Here is a 24,416-nt window from a genome sequence, read left to right as displayed (position 1 = left end):
TTTCTCTCTCTAAAATAAATAAATTTTTTTAGAAAGAGCAGAAACCGGGATGCCTGGGTGGCTCAGTCGGTTAAGTGCTGCCTTTGGCTCAGGTCATGATCCCAGGGTCCTGGGATCAAGTCCCGTATCAGGGTCCTTGCTCAGCAGGGAGCCTGCTTCTCTCTCCGCCTCTGCCTGCCACTCTGCCTGCTTGTGCACACGCACTCTCTCGTGCGCACGCATGCTCCCTCTCTGACAAATAAATAAACAACTAAATAAAATCTTTAAAAAAGAGGAGAAATCAATAAAATTTTCAAAAACAATAGAAAAAATCAATAGAAAAGGTGAACTTGGTTCTTCAAAAAATATATAACAGAAAAGACATAAAGATGGCCAACAAACACAAGAAAAGATGCTCATCACTTATTATCGGGGAAATGCAAATCAAAACCACAATGAGATATCAGCCTAGAGCTAGCTGTCAAATGGTTCACATTGGAAGATATAAAGTGTTAGTGAGGAAAGAGAGAAAAAGAAACCTTTGTGCACTATTGATGGGAATGTAAACTGGTGCAACCACTGTGGAAAACATTATGGAGGTTTCTCAAAAAATTAAGAATAGATATACCATATGATCCAATACAATAATTCCACTAGTGGATATTGACCCAAAGGGAAAAAAACATTAATTCAAAAGATATATGCACCCCTGCATTGACTGCAGCACATTTCACAATAGCCAAGGTATGGAAGCCTCCTAAGTGTCCATCAATAGATGAATGAAGAAGCTGTGGTACATATACCTACAATGGAATATTAAGCAGCCATAAAAAAGGAATGAGATCTTGCCATTTGTGACAACAGAGATGGTCCTAGAGAGCTAGAGAGTATTATGCCAAGTGAAATAATTCAGAGAAAGACAAACACCACATGATTCCACATGTATGTGGAATCTAAAAACAGAATAAAGGGAATAAACAAACAAAAAGCAGAGTAAGACCTCTAAATACAGATAACTGATGGTTGCCAGAAGGGAAAGAGGCGGGTAAATGAGCAAAATGGGTAAGGGGAGTGGGAGGTATAGGCTTCCAGTTATGGAATGAAGTCACAGGAATAAAAGGAATAGCATCAATAAAGTCAATGATATTGTAATAGTGTTATATGGTGACAGATGGTAACTACATTTGTGATGACCAAAGCATAATGGTATAAAGATACCAAATCACTTTGTTGTACACCTGAAACTAATATAACGGTGTGAAGTCAATTATACTCAAATTAAAAAATGAAAATATATATAAAAATTGACAACCATGTGACTGAGAAATAGAGAGACCAGACTCAAATTACCAGTATCAGGAACGAAACAGGATATCATTATAGACCCTGCATACGTCAAAAGGACAGGAGAACACTATGAGCAATTCCACACACATAAATTTAACAAGTTTGATGAAATGGACCAATACCCCCAAAAGCACAAAACTAACACAATTCACCAGTATAAAATACATAACTTGAATAATCCTACAACTACTAAGGAAATTAAATGTGTAATTTAAAAACTCATGAAAAAAATTTAAAAAATTAAAACTCCTGAAAAAGAAGTCCCAGGCCAAAATAGTTTCACTGAATAATTCTACCAAATACTTTTAAAAAAATTAACACCAATTCTACACAATATCTTCCAGGCATAAAAGAAGAGCAAACACTTCTCAATTCATTTTATCAAGACACTATTACCCTGATAACAAACTCAGACAAAGGCAGTACAAAATCAGAAACTATAGACCAATTTCCCTCACAAATTCAGATGCAAAGAACCTTAACATATATTAACAAACAGAAAAAATAAATACATTCAAAGAAGTAACACCACTATCAAGTGATGTTTATTTCAGGAATTTAAAGCTGCTTCATATTTGAAAAATAATCACTGCAATTCACCATAAGAGCAGACTAAAGAAGAAAGATTACATGATCATATCAACTAATGCATAAACAGGATTTCACAAAACTCAACACCAATTCATGATTTTAAAAAACTATCATCTCAGAAAGATGAGAATAAGGGCCACTTCCTCAACTTGATAAAGAGCATCTACAATTATCCTTATACTTAAAAATCCACACAACAACAGCAAAATATATCTTATTCTCAAGTGCACACTGAACATTTACCAAGATATGATATTCTGGGCTATAATACAAGTCTCAGTATATTTTTAAAAAACCCTCAAATTATACAAAGCATTTTCTTTGGCCACATGGAATTAAATTAGAAATCAATAATAGGAAGGGAAGGTGGAAAATTTGTGGAATGCTGCTAAAAAGTGATACTTCATGGAAAATTAATAGTAGTAAGTTCTTACCAAAAGACAGAGAGAGAGAGAGAGAAAAGTCTCAAACCAGTCATATCATCTTCCATCTTCTTTTCTTCTTTTTTTGACAGAGATCACAAATAGGCAGAGAGGCAGGCAGAGAGAGAGAGGAGGAAACAGGCTCCCTGTGGAGCAGAGAGCCTGATATGGGGCTCGATCCCACAACCTGGGATCATCACCTGAGCTTAAGGCAGACCCTTAACCCACTGAGCCACCCAAGCAACCTATCTCAAAGAATTCTAGGAACAAGAGTAAATATAACCTAAAATAAGTATAATAAAGAAACAATAAACTTCAAAGCAGCAATCAATGAAATGAATAACTGTTTCTTTTGGAAGATCAGTAAAATTGATAAATCTCTAGCCAAACTAATAAAAAAAATGAGAAGATACAAATTACCAATATCAAGAATGAGAGTTAATATCACTACAGATTTTTACAAATGTTAAAAAGTTTAAAAAGGAAATATTATAAAGAAATTTCTGCCAATGTATTTGACATCATCAATAAAACAAATTCTAAAATTACCAAATCTCACTCAAGAAGAAATCAGTAACATAAATAACACTATATCTGTTGAGAAAGACTGAGTATATAGTACGTAGTGAAAAACCCTGCCACCAAAAAAACTTCCAGGCCCAACAGTTTCACTGTTTAAATCCACCAAATCTTTAAGGAAGAAATAATGCCAATTTAACATAAACTCTTTCAGAAAACTGAAAAGGAGGTTATACTTCAATATCTGTCATGAACATACATGCAAAAATTCTAAACAAAATTTTACCAAATTGAATTCAACAATACATAGTGTTTGCTTCAGCAGTACATATACAAATTCAACAATATATAAAAAGTATAATACATCATAACCAAGTGGGTTTATCCCAAGAATGCACAGACATACAAAAATGAAATCAAATGGATCACAGACCTAAATGCAAAACCTAGAACCAAAAGCACTTCTAACAGAAAATGTAAGAGAAAGTATTTGTGACCTAGGTTAGGCAAAGATTTCTTTGCTATGACACCAAAGCCTCCATAAAAGATAAAACTTATAAACTAGACTTCACTAAATTATGAACTTCTACATGTATGTATATATAGATATGAGAGAGTGAGAGAGTGAGCACAAGCAGGGAAGGGGCACAAGGACAGGGAGAAACAGACTCCTGGATGAGCAGGGAGCCCAATGCAGGGCTCAATCCCAGGACCCTGAGTTCATGACCTGAGCTGAAGGCTGAAGCTTAACCAACTCAGCCACCCAGGTATCCCAAGAAGTACTGTTCTTCAAAAAAGTGTATTAAGATAATGCAAATCCAAACCACAGACGGGCGGAAAATATTTGGAAATCACATATCTGATAAGAGATCTTGTTTACAGAGTAAAGAAATCTCTAACTTAATATTAAGAAAACAACCCAATTTTTTACATTGGCAAAAGACCTGAACAGACACTTCACAAAAAAGGATGCACAAATGACAAGCATATGAAAGATGTTCAACGTTATTAGTTATTACAAGAATGCAAATTTAAGCCATGATGAGATACCATTCTGCACCTACTAAGATTAAAAAGGCTGAACATTCTAAGTGTGGGCCAGGATGTGAAGGAACTGGCAGTTTTCATACATTGTTGGTGAGAATGTAAATTGCTACAACTACTTTTGAAAACAGCCTGACAGTTTCTTAAAAAGTTAAACATATACCGACCTTCCAAACCAGCCACTTCACTTCTAGGTATTTACTAGGAAAAAGTATATATCCATACAAAAACATGTGTGTGGATATTCACAGCAACTTTATTTGTAATAGACCCAAACAGGAAATAACTAAAATGTCCATCAACAAATGAATGGATAAACAAATCGCAGTATATCCATACAACAGATTACTACTCAGCAACAGAAAGGAATGAACTATTTTTTTAAAAAGATTTTATTTATTTATTTGAGAGAAAGAGCACGCACGCACAAGCGGAGGGAAGGGCAGAAGGAGAGGGAGAAGCCAACTCTCCACTGAACACAGAGCCCGACGCAGGGGTCCAATCACAGGACCCCGAGGTCATGACCTGAGCCAAAGTCAGATGTTTAACCGACTGAGCCACACAGATGTCCTGAAAGAAAAGAATACTGATAGACATAACAACATGGATGACTCTCAGATAATTATGGTGAGTTAAAGATGTCACACTAAAAGGAATAAATTATCTGATTCCATTTATATAAAATTCTGGAAAATATAAACTCATCTATAGTAACATAAGTGATCAATGAATGATCAATGGTTGCCTGGTAAAGAGGTGCTGGGCGGGGGGAGGCATTATAAAAGGTCACAAGGAATCATTTGGGGGTGTTAACTAGGTTCACTGACCTGATTTTAATGATGAATTCATAACTGTGCACATATGTATGTGTATATATAAACATACACATATAAATATAGGAATATGCACACTTGTGAACATATCCATCATGTGTATGAACACATTATGTGTATATACAAATGTGTGTCTATACATGAATGTATGGTACCTGTCATTCATATTTATGTCAAAACTTACTGAATTGTCCATTTATGTTAAGTATATGTATTGAATTATACATCAATTACACCTCAATAAAGCTTGCTTTTTAAAAATAAGAAAACAAAGGAAATTGGGCATTCCTTTGCATAATTGCTAGAGGTGGATGGGAAGGCCAGTTAGAACTATCATCATGAACTCACAATCACCTTGCCCAGAGAACCCTGGAGATGGCTCTAAAAACACTGTTATATTTCTGAGGAATGTACTAACTACTCATTTACAGGTAATATCAGTATCTCTGCTCCCTGGGGTTAGTTTCATTAAAAAAAAAAAGGATAAGTTAGCCAAATACAATGAATTCTGAGAATGTGTTATGTGTTAGAAATAGAGGGTATATAACTGATAATCCTTAAAGGACTAAGAACAATAAATTGTTATAATGCTAGTGGGCATATAGACATCCCCGATCTTCTGGTTTGGCAATAACAATCATTCTCCATTTAAGGGTATAGATAATCTATACATAGAAAGTAACATTTTCACTGAACTCTAATTTTAGGCTACACCTGAAGAACCAGGCATTGGCTGCAACTATTTGCTTTGCCGTTGAAATCACTCAGCAATCTAGTTGATCTGGCATTAGAGTCCCCCAACCTGTAGCATTGCCATATGTAACATTTAAAGATATGTATCTGGGAAAGTATTTCATGTGTGTGTGTTTGTTATGTGGCCATCCTATTTATGGTTGTTACACTTTAGCTCGCCAACTAGCAGCGTAATGAGAATCCCACAATCATAGGATTTAGAGCTAGAAGGAACCTTAAACTTTATTTATTCAAACCTCCTCCACCCCTCATTTACAGAAGCACTGGAGGTTTTGGTTTTCTATTGTTGCTGTTAACACATTATTCACAAATTTAGTAGCTTAAAATACCCATTTACTGAGGCACCTGGATGGCTCAGTTGGTTAAACACCCAACTCTTGATTTTGGCTCAGATCATGATCTCAGGGTCATGGGTCCATGCTCAGTGCAGAGTCTGCTTGAGATTCTCTCTTTCTCTCCCTCTACCCTTTGCCCCACTAGTGTACACTCTCTCTCTCTAAAATAAATAAATAAAATCTTAAAAAAAAAACACCCATTGATTATTTCACAATTCCGTAGGTCAGAAATCTAGGCAGGCTCACCTGGGAACTGTGCTTAGGGTCTCAAAAGACCAAGTCAAGGTATTGGCTGGCCTGGGCTCTTACCTGAGGGCTTTAGAAGAGGATCTCCATCTAAGCTTATTCGGGTATCAGCAAAAATCAGTTTTATAAGGTTGTGGGAACTGAGGTCTCATTTCCTTACTGGCCTTCAACTGGGATTTCTTCTCAGTTCCTAGAGGCCACCAAAATTCCTCTGAACAGTAATTGTACCTTGAATGTATCTGACTTCACTTTCTGCATACCTCTTCTGCTTTTAAGGAGTCATGTGATTATACTGGGCACACCCAGATAATCAAGGATAATACCCTTATTTTATATTCAACTGATTAATAGCTTTAATTACATTGCATAATCCCTTTTGCCATGTAAAGTAACATATTAACAATCACAGGAATTAGGACATGGATGGACCTTAGGGGACATTATTCTGCTTTTTACAGGCCCTGAGAAGCTAAATGACTTGTCTGAGGTCATCCAGTTAGTAGCAAGGACTCATTCCAATACACCACACGTTGCCTCTTGCTGACATAAACTCACTGCTCATGCTAAATAGCATTTTAGTAATCATCACTTCAATGCTTGTAAATGGCTCAGAGTTAGTAAAATTATCCTGTAATTTACTCTTAGGCACAGCTCACAACTGCACAATAAATGAGCAAGCAATGCTTATAAAACTGCTTAAGAAGCTAAATGTAGCATCTCAGTCATGGCCAGTACTACTAACCTTACATAAAATGGTGAACATGAATTCTGTTCTGTAGACAAATGGCTCAACTTGAAATGATAAAATATTAGTTCCAATATTTCTTCAAAAGTAATAACAGCCAAAAGTCTACTGAATGCTTACTATGTCCCAGGAATATTACACAAATTAATTTATTTAATCCTCAGACACACAGGTCTGTTCCTTCTATACACAATTTTTTGAGGGTATTGTATCATGAAAGGATCTAAATTCATCAAACACTTTTTCTGCATCTCTTGGGAGAATAATGATTATCTTGTGTGTATTTTAGATACAACATATTAGTTTCAGATGTATAACATTATAAAGTGATCACCATGCAAAATCAAGCTACCATCTTTCACTATACCATGCACATACTACATATTATTAACTATATTCCCTGTGTTAGACATTGTATCCCTGTGTCTCACTTATTTTATAACTAGAAGTCTGTATACTTTAATCACCTTCACCTATTTTGCCCATCCTTCACATAAAATCATGATTTTTATCCTTCATTCTATTAGTGTACTATATCAATCACATCTATCGCTTTGCATATATTGAACCATCCTTGCATCCCCAGGATAAATCCCATTTGGTCATGCGGTTTAGCCATTTTAATGTGTTGCTGACTTTGGTTTACTAATATTTTGTTGCAAATGTTTACATCTATATTCGTCAAGAGTACTGGTCTATACAAATGTCGTATGATTTCACTCATACGTAGAATTTAGGAAACAAAACAGATGAAATATGGGAAGGGAAAGAAAGAGAGAAGCAAACCCTAAGAGACTTTTAACAAGAGAGAACAAACTAAGGGCTGATGGAGGGAGGTGGGTGGGGAATGGTCTAGATGAGTGATGGGTATCAAGGAGGGCACTTGTTAATGATGAGCACTGAGTATTATATGTAAGTGATGAATCACTAAATTCTACTCCTAAAACATGTTAACTAACTAGAATTTAAATAAAAATTGGTAGGGGAAGTACCGGTCTACAGTACAGTGCCCTCATCTGGCTTTGTTATCAGGGTAACATTGGCCTCATAAAATGAGTTTGGGAATATCCCCTCCTCTTCAGTTTTTTGGAAGAGTCTGAGAAGGACTGGCATTAATTCTCTGAACATTTGCTAAAACTCACCAATCAAGCCATCTGATCCCTGGCATTTCTGTGTTGGAAGGTTTTTGATTACTGATCCAACCTCCCTACTCATTACTGTTCTGTTCAGATTTTTTATTTCTTTCTAATTCAGTCCTGGTAGGTTGTATGTTTCTAAGACTTTATCCATTTCTTCTAGTTCATCCAATTTGTTGGCATATAAATACTCATAATATTCTCTTATATTCGTTTATATTTGTATGGTGTCAGATGTAATATCTCCTCTTTCATTTCTGATTTTGAGTCTTCTCTCCTCTTTTCTTAGTCTAGTTAAAGTTGTATCGATTTTACCTTTTTGAAAAAACTACCTCTTCATTTCATTGATTTTTTCTATTGTTTTTCTGGTGTCTATTTCATTTATTTCCTCTCTGATCGTTACCTCCTTTCTTCTGCCAACTCAGTTTTTCTAGTTCTTTTTCTTTTCCTTTTCTTTTTCTAGTTCCTTCAAGTATTAAGTTAGGTTGTTTATTTGAGATCTATTTTCTTAATCTATGCATTTGTTGCTATAAACTTCCCTCTCAGAACTGCGTTTGCAGCATCCCACAGGTTTGGAGGTGTTGTTTCCATTTTCATTTGTTTTGAGATATTTTTTATTCCCCTTTTGATTTCTGCTTTGACCCATTGGTTGTTTTGGAGTGTGTTGTTGATTAAACATCCTGTTAAAAATTTATAGCTGGGGCTCCTGGGTGGCTTAGTGGGTTAAAGCCTCTGCCTTCAGCTCAGGTCATGATCCCAAGGTCCTGGGATCGAGCCCCGCATCGGGCTCTCTGCTCAGCAGGGAGCCCGCTTCTTCCTCTCTCTGTCTGCCTCTCTGCCTACTTGTGATCTCTGTCAAATAAATAAATAAAATCTTTTAAAAAATTTTATAGCTTTTTCTGCTTGCCTCTTCTTGCTCTTGCTGACTTCTAGTTTCATACCATTGTGGATGGAAAAGATACTTGGTATGATTTCAGTCTTCTCAAATTTGCTAAAACTTATTTTGTGATATTATCTATTCTGGAGACTATTCCACGTGCACTTGAGAATAATGTGTATTCCGCTGCTGTTGGATGGAATGTTCTTCTATAAATGTCTACTGGGTCCATTTGGCCTAACATATGGTTCAAGCCCAAAGTTTCCTTGTAGATTTTCTGTCTGGTTTGCTGAAAGTGACTGAAGTCTCCAACTATTATTTTTCATGTTCTTTCATTTTCATTACTTCCCTCCATTTCCTATACTGGAATCTCTGAGGGTAAGATTCCTTATTCATATAGTTTATGGCAAGAACTTACTTGGGTAGTTCATGGCTTTACTGTGGAAATGTTTAAAAAAAGATAGGTTCTGAAGATAGTGTGGGGCTGGCAAATTAGATACTAACATGGTTGAAAAAAAGCAAGAACAGCAAAAGGCAGTACAATAACTCAAGACAATATAATTTTAATGCCAAATATGTAAGCAAGAAGAATTTTATCTTTATCAATCATCTAACTGGGGCGCCTGGGCGGCTCAGTCATTAAGCATCTACCTTCACTCTGGTCATGATGCCAGGGTCCTGGGATGGAGCCCCACATCAGGCTCCCTCTCCCATTTCCCCTGCTTATATTCCCTCTCTCGCTGTCTCTATCAAATAAATAAAATCTTTTTTAAAAAGTAATTCTATCACAGTTTTAATCAATCAATCAATCATCTACTTACGAGGCCTTCTTTGGAGATACCAAAATATTCTGATTGTATTTATTTCATAATTATGAGCTACCTTCCTCATTAGACAGTGATCTTCTTGAGACCAAGGACTATATATTATTTAATTCCTGTATCTTTAGTGTGACAAAATAACTGATATACTGGAAGAACTCAGGTGGGAAAGAACCCATTCCCACTACTATCAACCTAACTCAGGTTCTTATCACTTCATATGCAAGCTACCTGCGATGAATTTGTTTTTCCTACTTCTGATCTCACCCCTCTCAATTTCTTGCATATGCTTCCATTGGCATGTCACTACCCTCTTTGAAAACCTTCAGTGGGTCCTTATTTGCCTATAACATGAAGTCCTCTAACTTGATTTTCAGGGATTTTCACAAATGGCTCCAATTTACCTAATTTTATATCTCATTACAGCTTTTAAATAAAATGTATGCTACAGGCTCTCTGATCCATTAATCATCATATTCTGAACAAATATTTTTTTTAAAGATTTTATTTATTTATTTGACAGAGAGAGAGATCACAAATAGGCAGGGAGGCAGGCAGAGAGAGGAGGAAGCAGGCTCTCCGCAGAGCAGAGAGCCCGATGCGGGGCTCGATCCCAGGACGCTGGGATCATGACCTGAGCCGAAGGCAGAGGCTTTAACCCACTGAGCCACCCAGGCGCCCCCTGAACAAATATTTTATCTCCCTATCTACTTGATACAAATCTCCTAACTTCACCTTTACACTTTACTAAATTCTCTCCCGTCTTCAAAGCCCAGCTCAACTCTCCCCTTCAAAGAACACTTTCTGATGTTCCCAGTCCATTAATAACCTAGGCTTCTTCTGAATTCCTATACTAATTTATCAGTTATCCTTATTTTCTATGTGCTGTCTTATATTGTTATCTTTATACATATACTCTTTCCAAAAAGACTTGTAAGTTCCCTTAAAGAAGTTCCTATGCCTTCCATATGCTGCTCTTTACATGTAAGATACTAAATTGGACTAAATTACTGTTTCTAAACCTGCCTTGGGCTCACATTTTTGCTCACTCTAATCCTCCTGCCAGGAATTCCTATTCATTCACCTATGCTGATCTACATTTTCTAAGTCCCCATCTCCTCCATTTAGCATTCTCTGATCAATAGAGCCCACGGTGATCTTTTGCTCCCTCCTCTAAATTCATATAGGATTTATCACCATGTCATGCATTTCTCATATTCTCCATTTTATTGTCAGTTGGCCGATCATATAGATATGCTTAACTTGCTGTAACAGACTGTAAATTCATTAGAGGAATGTCTGTTTCTTATATATTTTTTTATCTCCAACCAGACCCTAAACAACATGTTGCACCATACACAATTTTTGTTGACAAAATGAACTTAAATATATCCAATGTGCTAAGCAAAACTGAACTCTTGTCTCCAAGAAGCAGTCAACCTTAAAAAATCCCTTTAACTCCTCTTCCCATCTCAAACACCCTAAAACCAACCCCCTCAGGGGGGAAAAACACATAAACATCTATCCAAACCAAATACAGTGAAGATACAAGAAGTGAGTATATATTCTGTACCAACTTCCTTTCCTACAGACCGGAACTATTTTTTCTAATCAACCCATTAACAATTCTTATGAAAACAAAAAATTCTAATGGATGCCCTAAAAGTATGTTGTATGGATATCTGATCTGAAATGGGAAAGGAGATGAAAGAACTATGGTGATAATTCTTACGAACAGTAAGCTTTTGACAGTGGCTGTTAGATGAGAATATCCATGTAAGCATGATTAAATTAAATCCTAGGAGCCAGTGGATGTTTGCTTTTACTTCTTAGGTCTAGTGATAACCTTTTAGATCTATCCCAGGAAGGAATTAGTGTTCAGAGTATTAGGTCTTCAATATTATATCTGTCTCTTTCCCTAAATTTTCAGGATATTATCTCACTCGTCTCAGCATGCCATTTCTGCAACCCACTCAAGTACTTGTTATTATATTATCAAGAGTAAATTTCATTTAAACATGTGACTTTAAAAATATGCTGCATTCCTGGGGGATCTGGGTGGCTCAGTGTGTTAAATGTCTGACTTCAGCATAGGTCATGATCCCAGCATCCTTGGATCAAGCCCTGAGTCAGTCTCCCTGCTCAGTGGGGAGTCTGCTTCCCCTCTCTCTCTCTCCCTCTGCCCCTTCCCCTGCTCATGTGTCCCCCCCTCAAAATAAATAAAAAATATGCTGCATTCCTAAATATAAATATACTGTATCTCAGAGCCAAAAACTTTTTAGGTTAAGTCATTTTTATTTTTTAATGTTAAGTCTACTGAAAAATACTATTTACCATATCAGATTTTCTCTAACAGAACTTTTCTGGAACTCATTTAATGTGTAGAATTGAGAGAGCTCAAAAACATTTTATTGTAATATTCAACAGTAAGTTCAAAAACATTAATAAAACAACATCAGGTCTTATAGAACAGGAAGGTTGGGAACAAAGTGGTCAACCTGCAAGGCTTTCTGTTCTTTTTTTTTTCTTTTTTAAATGAGCCTAAACAAAGTGCTTCCCTTGTATCTAATTCTGACTTCCAGAAATTCTGATCTTGACTTCAGAAACCTGATTTTGCTTTTTTATACTCTTGATTTTAGGTTGGCAATGTCAATCTGATCTCCTATAATCATGTTCATATTTTTATCTACCGTGTTGACTTTCCTAGATCACTTTATCTCAAGGTTTCTGACTCTATCTTGGTAGTCTTGTTCTAATTCAAAATCTCTTAGTTTGAATATTTGATTTTGTATTCTTGTCACTGGTATGAACAGTAACTGATTAATCCTACCTCAGCAGTACAAAAGGAAGGGCCTGAGCCATTTTACCAGTAACAAGATATCTTAATTGTAAGATTAGACATGATCTTTTTTCTTTTAAATTTTTTATTATAGTCATGGTATGTTTATAGAGGGAAAAAATAAAAGATACAAATTTTGAAAAGAAAGAATTAAAGCTCAAGGTGAGAAGAGTTAAGAAGACAGTAATAGGGGCGCCTGGGTGACTCAGTGGGTTAAAGACTCTGCCTTTGGCTTGGGTCGTGATCCCAGAATCCTGGGATCGAGCCCCACATTGGGCTCTCTGCTTGGTGGGGAGACTGCTTCCTCCCCCCTCTCTCTCTACCTGCCTCTCTGCCTGCTTGTGGTGTCTGTCAAATAAATAAATAAAATCTTAAAAAAAAAAGAAGACAGTTGTTATTAAAGAGTTCAGGACCCCTGAACTTTTAAGTTATAAAAGTCTTTAATAAATTACGTACAGAAAACTGAGGGGGTGATGAAGACTGAAGAAGGAAAACTTTGATTTTTTTAAAAGATTTTATTTATTTAACAGAGACACAGCAAAAGAGGGAACACAAGCAGGGGGAGTGAGAGATGAAGAAGGCTTCCCACTAAGCAGGGAGACCAATGTGGGGCTCAATCCCAGGACCCTGGGATCATGACCTGAGCCTAAAGCAGACACTTAACGACTGAACCACCCAGGCACCCTCCCTTTTTTTTATAAAGAGAGCAACAGACTCCCAAACATTGCTACTCAATATGTGGTCCACAGACAAACAGCATCAGCATCACATGGAAAGCTTATTAGAAATGCAGATCTCAAGCTTCACCCAAGACCCACTCAATTAGAATATCTTAACAAGATCTTGAGCTAATCATATACACATTAAGCATGAGTCTGAGAAGCACTAATATAGAACAGCAAGGATTTGTTCAGAAAAAGGCATACCAAATTTATTTTATCTTTTGAGAAGTTTACTTAAATGATAAAAGTCAGAGAGTAAACTGACATAATCTAACAATTTCAGGAAAAATGACTTACAACAACAGAATATCAAACCATCTAACTGCTTTTCAACAATTTAAAGCATATGAAGCATATGGTCTTCCCTTCTTTAGCACCACATATTACCAGGATCTCGTAAATGTGTAACCTAGAAATGTCTGTATACTGACTTCTAATGAAGCTTGACTGTAAAAGATGAAATTTAAAAAAAAAAAAGATCACTTGAGAGATATAGTATTTCCAACCATTTGTCAATGTACTCAAAATTTTATCCCCGCATCAAGCTGCATCATCAGAAGCCTAGGTCTGTACTACATTAGCTTATGGTACATAGCAGAACTGCATTCACTTTCTAACACTTAATGTTCTGCACCCTTAGCTTGTATTGTTAAAATAAACTTCTCCATATAAAGTATATTTATGCTTGTGCTCTAAAAATTATCATCGTCCATCATATAATGCAACTTCCTATACTGTCTACAGATGCCAAGGATGTAACATAAATGAGTGAAATAGACTATAAGAAAAAGCAACTGCCAGATGTATAATGAAACTTTATTATTAATTGAACAATGGTATAAGCAGTGTTAACAGAGTACAAACAGGTAAGAAAATAGAAGCTATACTTTAAATTTGAAATTTAAAAATAAAAGTATTTATCAAATTTTCCTTTCGAAACTGATTTCTCTGTTGATTGGGAAACAGAAACCTGAAACTCTTCTATACCAATATGTCAATATCCACATGGGCTGACAAGGAAAAAGTAGATGCCTCCATGAAAATTTGGGTACTGTTATCAAGAGATGTCAGTTGGAAAGTGGAATGAATAAATGGCATCTAACCAAGACAATTAATGTCGACTACATCTGATACTCCCAAGTTGTCTAATTAGAATTCAATACCACATTACATTACAGTTCAATTTGTAGTTCTTCTTTCATATTAGTAGTATTAATTGAGAAAGGCAAAATAAATAGTTTTTCATTATCATAATGCTGGAAATGAGAAAACATTTTAAGAATTCAATCTTTGAATACATAGTTTAGGTAATCACTTCTATCTCTGGAAGCCAATTTCAGCATAGAGAAGTGAGTCAGATTACTCTTTGCCAAATGAGTTTCCCAAAGAAATTACTTCACTGAGAACATATGAATTACAATTTACATTTGTGTAATTACTTATAAATGCATTTGCAGAGAGAGATTCAGAGTGTTTATATGGGTTGTCATAGTCACCAAAGAGGTCAAGTCTTTGAGGTAAGGCAGAAAATTTCCCGTGAATGACAGGAACAAGTTGAATTCTTTCAACAGTTCAAAAAATCTCTCTTTAGCACCCTGTCATGAATGCTGTGCTGCATCATACAGATCTCCCCTTCAGGACTGAAGTATTTCTTTCCAGGTTGCTCTTTAGGCATTACCCTGAAGAGAGCCATCTCACCCAAGATTATGCCCCCTTTCCTGGGCAGCTGGCATCCAAGACTGGACAACACTGGGCTACAAGACATGGCCATCTTATTCTAACCAAAAACAAGTCTGAAGGACCATCCCAGCTTCAGAGTTCCCAGGGGGAGGGGAGGTAAGCTGAGGCCTTGCAACTTTACAGTAGCCAAAGTTCTCCCTTTACCTAGTCCAGCCTCCTTCTCTCCCCCTCATAGGCACTGGCCCTGAAAGTGCCCCGTAATAAACTATCTGCTCACTAAGCACCATCTGAGAAGCCTGCCTCCTGGGCAGCCCAGCCTTTCACAACACCTCGTCTAGTACGCCCCTGACTGCCAAGAAACAGAGGCAGTTTCTGCATTATGCATCAGTTTACCCGACAAAGCAACAGTCTCTGTGAAAGCCACAGAAGAATATCCATCCATGTATTACCTTGTATTTAAATTTCAAATCAAGATTTTAATAACTGTTGCAGAAATATCTTCTGTAGTCACACAAATTATGTTGACCAATCAACATTAAACTTGTAAAACAGCAACTTTGTTCAAAAGTTCTGTCATATCAAAATTCTCATTGACACCATCAATAAATATGCTTTACTGGGCAGTATTACATCTGTCTATGAAACAACAACAACAAAGAACTAATAACCCCTTTTAAAGCAACCCGTCCAATTAATTATCAACTATATCTTCAACATGCCAAACAGCAGCATTTCGGATTAGATTTGCATTTGAAACTTAAGAACACATCTTGCGCCACTCTCAATAGACACTCTTTTATAAACTGTCATCTGTGAAAGTATTTGATTCCTGGGCAATCTTTTTCCTTAATATATAACTATAAAATTGCATTTCATAACAGGATTGCTTATTTTATTCAGTTAAGATTTATGACATCTCTTTTCTGTATCCTAGCCATAGTTTCTACCTTATTTTGCTTTATAAGGAGTTTGTAATTTATATTCAGTTGACAAAGACACACTACGTACATGTAACACACCAGAATCTTTTATTTCCATCACAAAGAAATTTGTTTTCTCTTATTTTCTTGAAATGCCCGCTCAGTCTAGCTTACATTTCTCACTTTTAAAAGAGATGTGGGTGCCATAAACATTTAATTTCCTTATATCCGCTCTACGAATAACACCACCAAAAAAGACAAGTGACAACCTGACACACAGTATAAGGTAGAAATAAGGAAGTGTGCGGACTATGTCAAACTGGAAATGCCCCAATGTCTAAAGATGGCAATGGCCACTTAACTCCAAATGATTGCTGCTTAATGGGAATACTGACAAAGTGCTTCCAGATTTTTCAATTTTTTTCATGAGAAGTCAGAAATCCAGATTTTTATTTAAAATTGTTAAATGTTGGCAATTAATTCATCCCTATGCAACACATTTCTGACCATATCCAGCTCATGGTCCACTGATCTGCAAACCCTTTGCTATTAGATAAATTTCTTTAGAATGTAGAACTGGGGGCAAAGGTTGTCAGTCTTAAAGGCAGTATTCAGGAAATGAGAGACAAAAAAAAAAAAAAAACCCAACTATGAGGTATATATAAAACAAGCAATAATAATAACAGAAGTCCCTCCTTATATGTAATTTCTTCAAATGTAAATGGATGAAACTCCAATCACAAGGCAGAGATTGGAAGAATAGATAAATAGAATCCAACAACGTACTGTCCAGAAGAGACTCACTTGAGATTCAAAGACACAAACAGGTAGAAAATGAAATGACAGAAGATATTCCATGCAAATAGTAACCAAAAGTGAGCAGGGGTGTTTGTAACAAAACTGACTTTAAATTTAAAAAGTTACAAAAGACAAAGAAAGACATTATACATTAATTAAAAATGCAATACAGCAAGAAGATATAACAATAACAACAGACCATCAGTTTAAGAGAACTGAAGGTAAAACAGCGCTCTACGATAACAGTTGGAGACTTCAAGACCTCCTTTCAAAAATGGATAGAACAACTGGACAAAAGTAAGAAATACAGGACTTTAACAACACAATAAACCAAGAGACATATACAGCACAGTCCACCCAATAACAAAATACACATTCTTCTCAAGTGCACATGGAACATTTTCCAGGACAGACCAAATGTTAGGCCACAAATTTAGAGTGAAGAGATTTTATTTATTTATTTATTCAGTCATTCGTTCAGAGAGAGGACAAGAGCAGGGCAGAGGGGAGAGGGAAAGAGAGAATCTTAAGTAGGCTCCATGCCCAGTGCAGAGCACAATGCAGGGCTCAATCTCGCGACTCTGCGATCACGACCTGAGCTGAAATCAGGAGTCAGAAACCCAACTGACTGAGCCACCAGGCACCCCTCAATAGATTTTAAAAGACAGACATCATGCAGAGTATCTTTTCTGATGACAAATGGATAAAGTTACAAATCAGTAATGGAAGAAAAACTGAAAATATTTAAAATTTGTAGAAATTAAACAATATGCTTAATCAATGAAATGAAGAAGAGATCACAAGGGAAATTAGAAAAAACTTAAGACTGAATGAAAATGAAAATACAACCTACCTAGGCCTACAGGACACAGAAAAAACCATGCTAAGGGAGAAATTTGTATCTATAAATGCTTACATTCAATAACAAGAAAGACCTCAAATCAATAACCTAATTCTACAACTAAGGGAATAGGAAAAAGAAGAACAAACTAACCACAAAACTACCAGAAGGAAGGAAATAATAAGATTAGAGCAGAAATAAAAGAAATAGAGACTAGAAAAACAACAGGAAAAAAAACAATGAAACTAAGAGTTGGTTTTCTGAAAAGATAAATAAAAGTGACAAATCTTTAGCTAGATTAAGAAAAAAGGAAGACTTGAATAAAATCATGAATGAAAGAAAAGACATTACAACTGATGCCTCAGAAATGAAAGTAATTTTAGGGGCACCTGGGTGGTTCAGTCATTGGGCATCTGCCTTTTGGCTCAGGTCATGATCCCAGAGTCCTGAGCTCAAGCCCCACATTGGGCTCCCTGCTCAGTGGGGAGCCTGCTTCTCCCTCTGCCACTCCCCCTGCTTGTGTTACCTCTCTTGCTGTCTCTCTCTCTGTGTCAAATAAATAAAATCTTAAAAAAAAAAAGAAATGAAAAGAATTTTAAGGGACTACCATGAAAACTTATATACCAAACTGGATAACCTAGAAGAATGCATGAATTCCTAGAAACACAACCACCTACAAAGCCTGAATCATTAAGAAATAGAAAACCTGACAGACCTATAACTAGCAAAGAGATTGAGGCAGTAATCAAAAATCTCCCAACAAAGAAAAGTTCATGATTAGGCGGCTTTAGCCCAAATTCTACCAAATCCTTAAAGAATATATGCCAATCCTTCTCAAAGTCTTCCAAGAAATTGGAGAAGGGAACACTTTGAAACTTATTTAATGAAGCCAGAATTACCCTCACATCAAAAACAAAGCAAAACAAAACAAAAAAGAAAATACCAATGGAATTTTTCACAGAAGTAGACAGAACAAGAACCCTAAAATTTATATAGAACCACAAATGACCCTGAATAGCCAAAGCAATCCCGAGAAAGAAGAATGAAGCTGGAGGTATAATGCTCCTGGATTTCACACTATACTACAAAGGTACAAAAATCAAAACAGTATAGTACTGGCATGAAAATGCACATATAGATCAAAGGAAGAGAATAGACCACCCAGAAAAAAAAGCATATATATATATATATATATATATATATATATATATATATATCATCCTCAATGAAGAAAAGCTGAGAGCTTTTCATCTACAGTCAGGAATAAGACAGAGATGTCCACTCTTACCACTGTTGTTCAACATAGTACTGGAAGTCCTAGCCTCAGCAATCAGACCATAAAAAGAAATAAAAGGCATCCAAATCAGCAAGGAAGACATCAAACTTTCACTATTCACAGATGATATGATTCTCTATGTAGAAAACCTGAAAGACTCTACCAAAAAATTGCTAGAACTGATACACAAATTCAGCAAAGTTGCAGGATTTAAAATCAACATACAGAAATCTGTTGGGATTCCTATACACCAATAATGAAGATGCAGAAAGAGAAATCAAGGAATTAATCCCATTTACAATTGCACTAAAATCCATTAAGATACAAAGGAATAAACCTAGACAATGAGGTAAAAGATCTGCACTCTGAAAACTATAAAACCCTGATGAAAGACACTGAGGATGACACAAAGAAATGGAAAGACATTCCATGCTCACGGACTGGAAAAATATTGTTCAAATGTCTACACTACCCAAAGCAATCTACGCATTTAATGCAATCCCTGTCAAAATACCAACAGCATTCTTCCCAGAGCTAGAACAAACAATCCTAAAATTTGTACAGAACCACCAAAGACCCCAAATAGCCAAAGCAAACAATAAAGAAAAACAAAGCTGGAGGCATCATGATTCCGGACATCAAGCTATATTACAAAGCTGTAGTGATCAGGATAGTACGGCACTGGCACAAAAACAGACACTTAGATCAATGGAGCAGAACAGAAAACCCAGAAATGAAGCCACAACTATATGATCAGCTAATCTTCAACAAAGCAGGAAAGAATACCCAATGGAAAACAGTCTCATCAACAAATGTTGTGAAAACTGAACACCAATATACAAAAGAATGAAACTGGAGCACTTTCTTACACCATACACAAAAATAAATTCAAAATGGATGAAAGACCTAAATGTGAGACAGGAAACCATCAACATCCTAGAGGAGAACACAGGCAGCATCTTCTTACTAGACATGTCTCTGGAGACAAAGGAAATAAAAGCAAAATAAACTACTGGGACTTCATCAAGATAAAAGGCTTCTGCACAGCAAAGAAAACAATCAATAAAACTAAAAGGCAGCCTATGGAATGGGAGAAGATATTTGCAAATGACATATCTGATATCTAAAATCTATAAAGAACTAATCAAACTCAACATCCAAAAACAAATGATCCAGTTAAATAGGCAGAAGACAGGAAGAGATACATGTTTTCAAAGAAGACATCCAGATGGTTAATGGACACATGAAAAGATTAAAAGATTCTCAACGTCAACTCATCATCAGGGAAATACAAATCAAAACCATGATGAAATACCACCTCACACCGGTCTGAATGCCTAAAATTGACAATATAAGAAACAACAGGTGTTGGTGAGGATGTAGAGAAAGGGAAACCATCTTACACTGTTGGTGGGAATGCAAACTGGCGCAGCCACTCTGGAAAACAGTATGGAGGTTCCTCAAAAAGTTAAAAAGAGAACTACCCTATGACCCAGCAATTGCACTACTAGGTATCTACCCAAGGATACAAAATACTGATTCGAAGGAGCACATGTACCCCAATGTTTATAGCAGCATTATCAAGAATAGCTAAATTATGAAAAGAACCCAAAGGTCCATCAGCAGAGGAGTAGATAAAGAAGATGCGTGTGTGTGTGCACGTGCACACGCATGCATGCATGTGTAATGGAATATTACCCAACCATAAAAAATGAAATCTTGCCATTTGCAAGGATGTAGATGGAGCTATAGAGTATGTGCAAGTGAAGTAAGTCACAGAAGGACAAATACCATGATTTCACTCATATGTGGAATTGAAGAAACAAAACAGATGAACGTGTGGGAAGGGAAAAAAAAAAAGAGAGGGAAGCAGAACCCAAGAGTCTCTTAATGATAGGGAACAAACTCAGGGTTGATGGAGGGAAGTGGGCAGGGGATGGGCTAAATGGGTGACGGGTGTTAAGGAGGGCACTTGTTCAGCACTGGGTGTTGTACGTAAGTGATGAATCATTAAATCCTACTCACGAAACTAATATTACATTGTATATTAACTAGAGTTTAAATAAAATTCCAGAGAAAAAAATTAGAAAAAAAAAGAAACTGTGTGGTCCAGAAATCTAAAATATATACTATCCTGTCCTTTAAGAGAAAGCTTGCTACTGTGAATTGGATGAAGACAGTTGGAATGCCTACAAAATCTGAAGATAACAAACTGGGAAGAGTAAATACACCACATGATAGAATTTAAATTTACAGGATTATAACAACTGAAAAAAAATAAGTGCTAACAATCAGGTTGAAACTTAATAGCTTAAAAAATATATGTGGGATAACAAAATATATATTGATCTCTGCTCCTGGTTCCTAGCACTGAGACCTAAAACCCTTGTCATTTCCTAAGTGATAAGAACACTTGGGGCATCTCTTGTTCCAATATTTGTTTTTTGCCCTATCCCTGACACAGAGCTCCTAAAACTCCTGTAAATTCCTAAGTGATAAGAGCTCCAGTAGCATCTTTTGTTCTATTACTCTGGATGGCTCCTGGATCGGGGGCTGATCACCAGAATGACCAAGCCATGATTAGAAGCTTGGAATTTTCAGTTCCCCCCAAATCCTCCAGAGAAGAGAGAAGGACTAGAAATAGAAATAATAATTGATCATGCTTATGTGAGGAAGTCTCCATAAAACCCCAAAAGTGCAGAGTCCAGAGAGCTTCCATGCTGTAAACACATATACACCAAGAGGGTATCACAGCCCAACTCCGTATGCACAGAAGTGCCTGTGCAAAGAATTCTCCTGGATCTCACGTTATGTATCTCTTCACCCAGCTATTTGTCTGTATCTTTTAACAAGTCCTTCAGTAAGCCAGTAAACAAAAGTTAAGTGTTTCCCTGAGTTCTGTGAGCCACTCTAACAAATTAATTGAACCTGAGGAGGAGGATGTTAGAATCTCTGATCTATGTCCAGTTGGTCAGAAACATAGGTGATAACCTGGGCTTGCAACTAACTTCTGATGTATGGGGAGGGGGGCAGTCTTGTGAGACCAAACCCTTAAACTGTGGGTTCTGATGCTATCTCCAGGTAGATAGTGTCAGAACTGAGTTGAATTGCAGGACACCCAACTAGTATCACAGAGAATTGCTTGGTGTGGGGAAAAACCTCCACATATTTAGTGACAAGAAGTGAAATGTTTTGTGTGAGTAGTAAAGGATATTCACAGGAAGAAATATACATGAGAAAAACACACAGTAGGAAAGAACTAGGTATTTTCCTTTTAGTATGGCCACTGGGTACTTATTCAATCATAAAGGTAAATAAAGGATATGGAATTCAGAGATAAGAGCAGTTGATATTATAAAGATCTAGTTTTCTAAGCACAGTAAATTCACTATGTGATGTGGCTGTGAGGAAAGAGCTGAACTTAACATTGGTTTCATTAAAATAAACATAGGCTCTAGAACAGTGCTGCCCAGTTGAACTTCCTATGATAATGGAATTGTTCTCTATCTGCACTGTTCAGTAAGCTCTAGCCACTTACCACATGTGGCTAATGAAACTTGATATATCTAGTGTGACTGAAGGACTTTTTTATTTTGTTTAATTTTTGTTAATTTAAATTTAAATAGTTATATGGGGCTAGCTGCTACAAAATTGGATAGTTCAGGTTTAGAACATTTATCTTTTTATTATTTTTTAAAGATTTTTATTTATCTGACGAAGAGAGAGCAGGAGAGCACAGTCAAGGGGAGTGGCAGAGGGAGGGGGAACCTGGTATGGGGCTCAATCCCAGGACCCTGGGATCACGACCCAAACCGAAAGCAGTAGCTTAACAAACTGAGCCATCTAGCTGCCCCAGTTTAGAACATTTAGAACATAAAAAGCAGATACTATTGGTTAGACCACATCTGTAGTATTATGTTCACTTCCAGTTACCATACTTACAAACTATAAGTGACTGACCATATTAATGAACAATGTTAGAATGAAATGGGGAAGAACTGTCAAGTAAAAGATTTTGATATTACCACATGGCAGAACTAGCAGCCTTAGAAATTATTGGAAAACATGTACCAATTGTATATAAGAAAAATTTTTGTGTTGTAGCTTTGTAGAAACATAATCATAATTATTATAATTAATGTATTAATTTCAAATAATATATAAATATTATTATCATTATTACAATCCCCTCTTCCATAGATATTCCAGAAGAGGCTGAATGCCTTCTCATCCAAGAAGTCATGCGTCAGGTAGGAGACTGGTCTGCAACAATGGTTGGTAAGCTACATCTTGCAGGCCAAATCCAACCAGCCACCTGTTTTTGTAAATAAAGCTTTTTGGAACACAGCCAGTTCCATTTATTTACAGATTTTCTATGGCTGCTTTCACACAAGAGCAGAGTAAAGGAGGTGTTACAAAGAATTTATGGTTTACAAAGGCTAAAGGCCCTTTACAGAAAATGTTTACTAACTCACCTAAAATAGTGATTCTCAGAACCACTTGGAGAACTAATAAAGAACAGAGGTCTAGGCTTGTTGGAGTAAGGCAGGGCCTGATCTCTGTATTTTTAAAAAGTTCCCTAGTGCTCACTTTGTATAACCGTTATATTGAGGTATAATTCCCATACCATACAATGCATCCATTTAAAGTACACAATTCAGTGGCTTTTAGTGTACTCATACAATTGTACAACCATCACCCAATCAATTTAAAACATTTTCATCACATCAAAAAGAAATGCCATACCCATGAGCAGTCTCTCCCCATTTCCCCCAAGTCTCAAAGCCCTAGGCAAGCACTAATCTACTTCCTATCTGTATAAATGTACCTATTCTGGATAGTATATAAATGGATTGATACAATCTATGATCTTTGTGACTGGCTCCTTTCACTTAGCATAATGTTTTTAAGGTTTATCCATGTTATAACATATATCAGTACCTGTTTCTTTTTATTTTTCTTAATATTTTAAAGGTTTGAACACTAGTTAACAAACTGTTATATTAGTCTTAGGTGTACAATATAGTAATTCAACAGTTCCATACATCATCCTTTATTGCCAAGTAATATTCCATGGTATGGTTATATCATATTTTGTTTACCTATTCATCAGTGGATAGACATTTTGAATGTTTCCACATTTAAATATTAAGAATAACGTTGCACATTCACATTGAAGTGTTTTATGGACATGCATTTCCTATTTAATTCAAGAGTGGAACTGTTGGGTCAAATGGTAACTCTCTAACTTACTGAATAAGAGACTGTTTTCAAAGCAGCTGCACAATTTTACATTCCCAGCATTAGTGTATGAGAGTTACAATTTCTCTACATCCTTGTCAACATTTGTTATTATCTGTCTTTTTGAGTATAGCCATCCTAGTGGGTACAAAGTGGTTTCTTGTGGTTTTGACTGACATTTCTCTGATGGCTAATGATGTTGAGCCATCTTTTCAAGTGCTTATTCCCCAGTAATTGTGATGAACACTGAAGTCTGGGAACCATTCAGAGGTCTGTAAATATTCTAAGATCCCTTCTAACGTTAACGGCCCCATACAGATAGAGCCAGAGAGGTGCATTACTCGTAGAACTGCACTTGCTCATGCCTTCCCGTTCCACCTGACACTGTCCTGTAGGCTAACCTAGGCCTAACCTCCTGTTTTTTACAGCCCCGACTACCTTACTCCACTTT

General features: G+C 36.4%; 1 protein-coding gene across 3 annotated transcripts in view; it reads right to left on the bottom strand.

Moving 5' to 3' along the window:
* The window catches only part of LOC125092250 (cationic amino acid transporter 3), a 311,497-nt gene that overhangs the window by 151,464 nt on the left and 135,617 nt on the right, over nt 1-24,416 (bottom strand). The gene's annotated exons all lie outside the window — the stretch shown is intronic.

This window comes from Lutra lutra, chromosome X, assembly GCF_902655055.1.
Source record: "Lutra lutra chromosome X, mLutLut1.2, whole genome shotgun sequence".
NCBI classification, from domain to species: Eukaryota; Metazoa; Chordata; class Mammalia; order Carnivora; family Mustelidae; genus Lutra; species Lutra lutra.
The sequence above is the reverse complement of the archived record's forward strand: the minus strand, read 5'-3'. Positions and strand labels throughout refer to the sequence as shown.